General features: G+C 29.5%; 1 long non-coding RNA gene across 1 annotated transcript; it reads right to left on the bottom strand.

Moving 5' to 3' along the window:
- Positions 1-3266: 3266 nt before the first annotated feature.
- Positions 3267-5757, bottom strand: LOC107061651 (uncharacterized). Its single transcript, XR_001474153.1, has 2 exons — positions 5416-5757; positions 3267-5058 (listed from the first exon to the last, which is right to left on the bottom strand). It is a non-coding gene; the product is annotated as an uncharacterized lncRNA (long non-coding RNA).
- Positions 5758-6416: the final 659 nt, after the last annotated feature.

The following is a 6416-nucleotide window of genomic DNA, read 5'->3' as shown; positions in this document are numbered from 1 at the left end:
ATATATTAGTGAATTAATATTTGATAATCTTTATGGAACAATAAAAATGCTAGTAGTATTACTAAATTTTGGCGTACGTCTTAACATAAAGTATCAAAATGCCTAAATTATAATTGATGAAAACTGAATCGATGATAATTAGAACTATTTCAAAAATTATCATTTATGTTATATTCAATTAATTAATTTTATTACCAATATAGTACGAATGATTTTGAATAAATGATCGAATCAATCCATTGCCACATAGATCATTAGCTATCTAAATAACCTATGAGAGAATAAAAAATTATAATTGGAGGGATCTCCCCTCTTTAAGTGGGCGGGCATCTTGAATTCCTTTTTTTTAAGACAAGAACCTTCAAAAGATTTCTTGATCAAATTAAGAACTTCTATATTCATATCTGTAAGATTTGGAGAAGATCTCACTTTCTCTACTCATTCAATTGTAATATTCACATACATCATATCATATATATATTATATATATATATATATATATAAAGGTGGGAATAAAAGAAGTTAAAAGTTGAATTACAATTTTACCCCTACTATAAATTAAAATGTTAACAAAGGAATAAATAGAATAATATGTTCCTTAGCAAAATTAGGGTGTTAGTATTCTAATAGTTTGTAGATTTAAAAACAATACATTAATTTTTTCTACTACAACAATAAAAATTAAGGAGAGAAAACGAAACCTACAATATCTTAGATTTTTTCTTTAGTTTTCTCCCTTTTTGTCTTAAGCAAAGTACAAAAATTGTTAAAGTATCCTCATCATTTAATACATGAAGATAAAATAAATAGCTGAGATAATCTCTAGAATAATCGACCAGTCATTAATTATTTTCATATAAAAAAGTACTAGAACCCACTTCAATTAATATGTGTATTTAAATAATACAAATATATATATTAAACATATATATTAGTGAATTAATATTTGATAATCTTTATGGAACAATAAAAATGCTAGTAGTATTACTAAATTTTGGCGTACGTCTTAACATAAAGTATCAAAATGCCTAAATTATAATTGATGAAAACTGAATCGATGATAATTAGAACTATTTCAAAAATTATCATTTATGTTATATTCAATTAATTAATTTTATTACCAATATAGTACGAATGATTTTGAATAAATGATCGAATCAATCCATTGCCACATAGATCATTAGCTATCTAAATAACCTATGAGAGAATAAAAAATTATAATTGGAGGGATCTCCCCTCTTTAAGTGGGCGGGCATCTTGAATTCCTTTTTTTTAAGACAAGAACCTTCAAAAGATTTCTTGATCAAATTAAGAACTTCTATATTCATATCTGTAAGATTTGGAGAAGATCTCACTTTCTCTACTCATTCAATTGTAATATTCACATACATCATATCATATATATATTATATATATATATATATATATAAAGGTGGGAATAAAAGAAGTTAAAAGTTGAATTACAATTTTACCCCTACTATAAATTAAAATGTTATAAATATTAAATTGTATCATTTTAATAAAAATGTTAATGACTTTTGCACTTCCCTAGATTAATTCCTAATTAAAATATCTAATTTAATAATATTTACCATCTATAATCTATATGTATATTTAATTTAATCATCATTATATATATACACACACACACATGGAACACTCCATTTTTGCGCACCGCGGAAGGGTTTTTCCAATTTAAGTGACGGTATTGATTAGGGATTATTTTTATTTTTTCTTGAAGTCGCCACTTGGAATTGAGTTATGGTGTTCCAAGTCACCTTTTTGTTTTAATCCCTAATCAAAAGGAAATGACTCTTAATTTTGGTCTGCAAACTAGAAATTCGGGTAAGGAATTCTATTGACCGAGGGGAAGTATTAGGCATCCCTCGAGTCCCGTGGTTCTAGCACGGTCACTTTAATTGACTTATACTTATCTTAATTTTTTTTTGATATATTATTACATGTCATGATTTGCTCATATTTATTTTATTGTTGAAATTTTATTGGTCTCCATTTAGATGCTGCATTCTTGGTCTTGACATTTAGAGGCATAAATGTCTTTTTCGCATCACACCTATTAACGTTATCCAAAAGTGTTATTTGAAATTAGTGAAATATAATTATATTATTGGACAAGGTGCGTCACGGCATCCTTGAGTTTATTTTAATTTCTCAAGAAAAAGATGTGTACCCACATTCTTAATCGAACAAATATTTTTAACGGGTCATATACCCATCCTAATGCTTACCTATTACTAGAAAGCTTAAGCGTATTATTAGTGACTAAATTATTTTTATACTATTTATATTCATGAATAGCTGAATAGCATTTAAATAAAAAAATCTTAAATCTTAAACAAATAAAAAGTTAATTTTCCATATTCAAATTCGATATAGATGCACTTACATTTTTAGTATACTTACAAGTTATGACAAAAGACATTAAAAATAAAAATTGTAACTCTTCATCTCTTAATTTTTCTGAAATAAACATGTTTTTGTATTAGATAAAGTTGATTAAACAAACTATCACAAAAATTCTTTCAGCCATTTGGTTGATTTTGGTTGGAAACAAGAGGTACATAATTGATAATAACATATGATACAAGATAAAATATAACGTATAATAAAACAAACAGAAAATATTTCAATATTCTTGTGTCAAAATTAAATACACATAATATTCGAGCAAACTTCATAACATTGAAATCAAGTATTATATAATCATGAAAATCAAAATATACAATAAAAATTAAATGGTATCTCTTGAGATAACCAATTCACGAAAAAGAAACAATCCTAATAAGGAGCCACAAATTCTAAACCACGAAAGCAAACCTCTAACTCAACCTCTATTTGTGAGTGAAAAAAATATAAAGTGGGGGTGATTTTTCTTTTCCTTGTCCGTGTGTTGTTGTTGAAAGGAAGACAAAAATGTTTGTTCTTCGTTTCTTTTCTATTGGCTGATGTTTGTCTATGTTCGTTTTTTTCTTTGGCGTCTGTATGTATACTAGGAGAGGTATGGCCCGTGCTTGCGTTTTGAATATATTGATGAAATTCTACTACAAACAAGTGAAAGTAAGAAAAGGCTTATCCATATAAATGGTGTGCTGCAATAATTTTGCATGAATTTTATTCGAAACAATTTTGGCGAATATAAAAATAGCAATCATCTCCCAAAATAAGTCTTGAACACATCATTAACCGATAAGAACTATACTCAGCAAGCCACCAAACAATTTGAATCTAGATTGATATACAAAACGTAGCAGTCAAAACACGATTCAGAAGCATCACATTATTAAACATCAAACCACACATTTGAAAAATAAACCATATTGATTAGACAAAAAATGTTTTATTACTATGTTGCATCACCTCATATTTAGAAAATAAGATATTCAGAAGCCAATCAAAAGCACTTTTTGATTTTCATGGAGCACTCGGTGTCTTCTGTAAATGAACTGTCCTCGATAGAGATGCATTTGAATTTCATGAACCTATTTTGCTTGTGGCTCCTTCGTTCGTTGCACTTGAAACTCCAGAAGACCCTGAGCGGTCTTCATCCCAAGGTACTATTCTAGGATTTTAACACAACATTTGTCGTTCACCTCCAACACATACTTCATTATCACTCATTGTGTATTTGTATTTTCAATACAACTTATTCCATATCAGAGAAATCTAATAGAAAAGAAACGAACAACTTGCTTTATAGCTTTCACGAGCAAAATAATTGATTTAAAATTGTTGCCACACATTCCCATAGTTTTTCTCAAGCAGAGGAAATTCAATTCTTTAGCTCCCTATATGAGTCATCCATAGTTCTTTATTGTAGTCTTTGTTTTGAACTCCAAATAGAATTATCAATTCAATTCTAAAATCTCCTAATTTGAAACTTTCATTTGAATTCCAAGAAATCCCAATTTCAAATCATAGGTTAAACTATTAAAATTCTTAATTAACATAATATTTACCTATATGAAACGACGACATATATAGATCTGACATCAAAGGTAAATAACCAAGTTAACATAAGGGAATCATGGAAGAACGTTAATGGTATACAAAATTGAGATTTTTCTGCTTAAAATTGAGACAAGACCTTCGCCAAATTTAAAGAAAATAAACTCCACTCGCATAATCAAATTAGAAATAAATGAAGCATAGTTAAATAATTTATGTTGCTGCTTCTCAATAGTTGAGACCACTAACAGGGAAATTACAAACTTAACCGATGAAAACATTGAATATTTGAAGTTTTGAATTTTTTGACGCCAAATCTGGCTTTCTCTGCTTTTGTAGCTTAAGATATCAATAAGAAATTCACACAATACCAATTAAATAAAATGACCAGTGAAGGGAAACATATTAATGAAATTGGTTACCATTTCCAACATTCATTGTGAAGATCCTATCTTTGCATCTGAAATCGAATCGGCACACACAACCATCCTAATATTTTACAAAAAATATCAGCAAGAAATGGATTAAATAAATAATAAATTAACAGTCCGGAAAAACAGCACTTTTAGTCCCTGTGTTAAGGCTATATTCTTATTTTAATCCTTGTGTTATCTACCTTAGCACTATTAACCTTCAATTATATCAAGTGAGTGATTTTAATCCCTCAACTAACAGATCCAAAAAAATTATCAGAGAGTTCACAGCTAAAAGGCACAATTCGGATATTTAAAAGTTATTGCTTGAGAAATAGAAAACTTAAAAAAAATATTTGCTGCATAACCTAGTTCTACACAACGAAGAAGTCTCGATCTATTTGGTGTGGATGTGCAATGGAATTGCGTTCTAAAAGTGAGTTGCAATCCACTCCATCAATTACCTTATAGTAGCTCCAAGCCTCCTATATATCCAGATGGAGCTCTAAAAGATAGGGACGATCCCTGCAGAAAGCCACTTTGGCAGATGACAAATAAAAAGTTCAACAGGACCAGTTATTGTAGAAAGGTAACAAGCAAATGTTTTCTTGCTCATTTGGATCTGTTGTAAAATTATGCTTGTAAAGTGGTTCAAATCCATTCTCTGCCAATGCCTTGGCTGTCAATTACACAAATGTAAGATTATGAAATTCATTAGTAATTATTTTCTAAGGCTCATTTATAACTGCAAGTCTCAATCAAACGATTAAAACGGAAAAGTAGCTTTGAAAACTACACATATATCTTGCCATTTGGACATGGAAAGTAGCGATCGGGAGATCAATTCATTTAGTCGATTAAAAAGGGATGATAAATTTACTTTCTTTGAATTGTTTGAGTAACTTAGAAATGGCCAAAAGGTGCAGCAATACTTTAATAAAAAAAATCCCCATCTATGAATAGAAAAACCTAGCTCAAAATTATGAAAAATCGAGAAGAGACAACGAGAGTTAAATAAATAAGAGCAGCAACATACCATGAATCACAAATACATTGTTGATGTTTCAGTAGATCCAGGTGGATTTTGTCCAAGTGTAGCTTAGATGACTTCGAGTTCGTCGGACAAAGAGAGAAGTCTCATGCCTATAAGGCGGGTTTTGTTCAAATGAGCTATCGTTCATCAGTGTGGGGGAGGGAGGGTTAATGCCTATTAAGTTAGTTTTGTTGAAAATGTTGCTCAGATCGATGGGCTTGTTCTTCAAGATAGAAACAGGGAAGGCTTGAGCTTGTTCTTCAAAGAGAGAATTAAAATGAAATATCCAAATTGCCCCTTTTAGCAGTGAACTTTTTGTTGATTTTTTTTGGATCTGTTTGTTTACGGATTAAAATCACTCACTTGATATAATTGAAGGTTAATAGTGCTAAGTTAGATAACACAAGGACTAAAATAAGAATATAGCCTTAACACAGGAACTAAAAGTGTCGTTTTCCCTTAACAGTCCAATGTAATGCATTTTCAGTTGAATTTCAATCATAAAATTGAAAATTCAGCAGTCAAAACAACTTCGTAAGATCCATGCTTCATCTGAGTGTCTAATTAATCAAATCAATGTGATTAAACAAAATAGATTCTAAGAAGAAAAGTGAGATATTATACAGAATAGAATTCACCTTAATTGCGACAACGCAATTTTGGAAGGTTTGTGAGAAGAAATTCTTAATCATATTTCTCTTGTTCGTGAGAGAGAGTTGTGTTTACTGTTTAGTACTCCATCATGTTTAATTGGATGATTACAAGTACACGTGGTTTAGAATACTACAATACACTTGTTCTATCATCTATCACTACAACAAAAGTGATCTTTAGTGGCAATAAATTCTTAATTACCGCTAAATATATTTTTTTAGCGGCACTTAACACTCTTTTTATATGTCTCTAAAACCTTTAGCGACATTGGATCTAATGACACTTAATTAATGCCGTTATAGACTTCAACACTCTTTATTAATATATTTATTTATTACCGCTATTAATTA

This window comes from Solanum tuberosum, unplaced genomic scaffold, assembly GCF_000226075.1.
Source record: "Solanum tuberosum cultivar DM 1-3 516 R44 unplaced genomic scaffold, SolTub_3.0 scf00001, whole genome shotgun sequence".
Classification (NCBI taxonomy): domain Eukaryota; kingdom Viridiplantae; phylum Streptophyta; class Magnoliopsida; order Solanales; family Solanaceae; genus Solanum; species Solanum tuberosum.
Note: the sequence above shows the minus strand (reverse complement) of the source record. Positions and strands in the feature narration are given on the sequence as shown.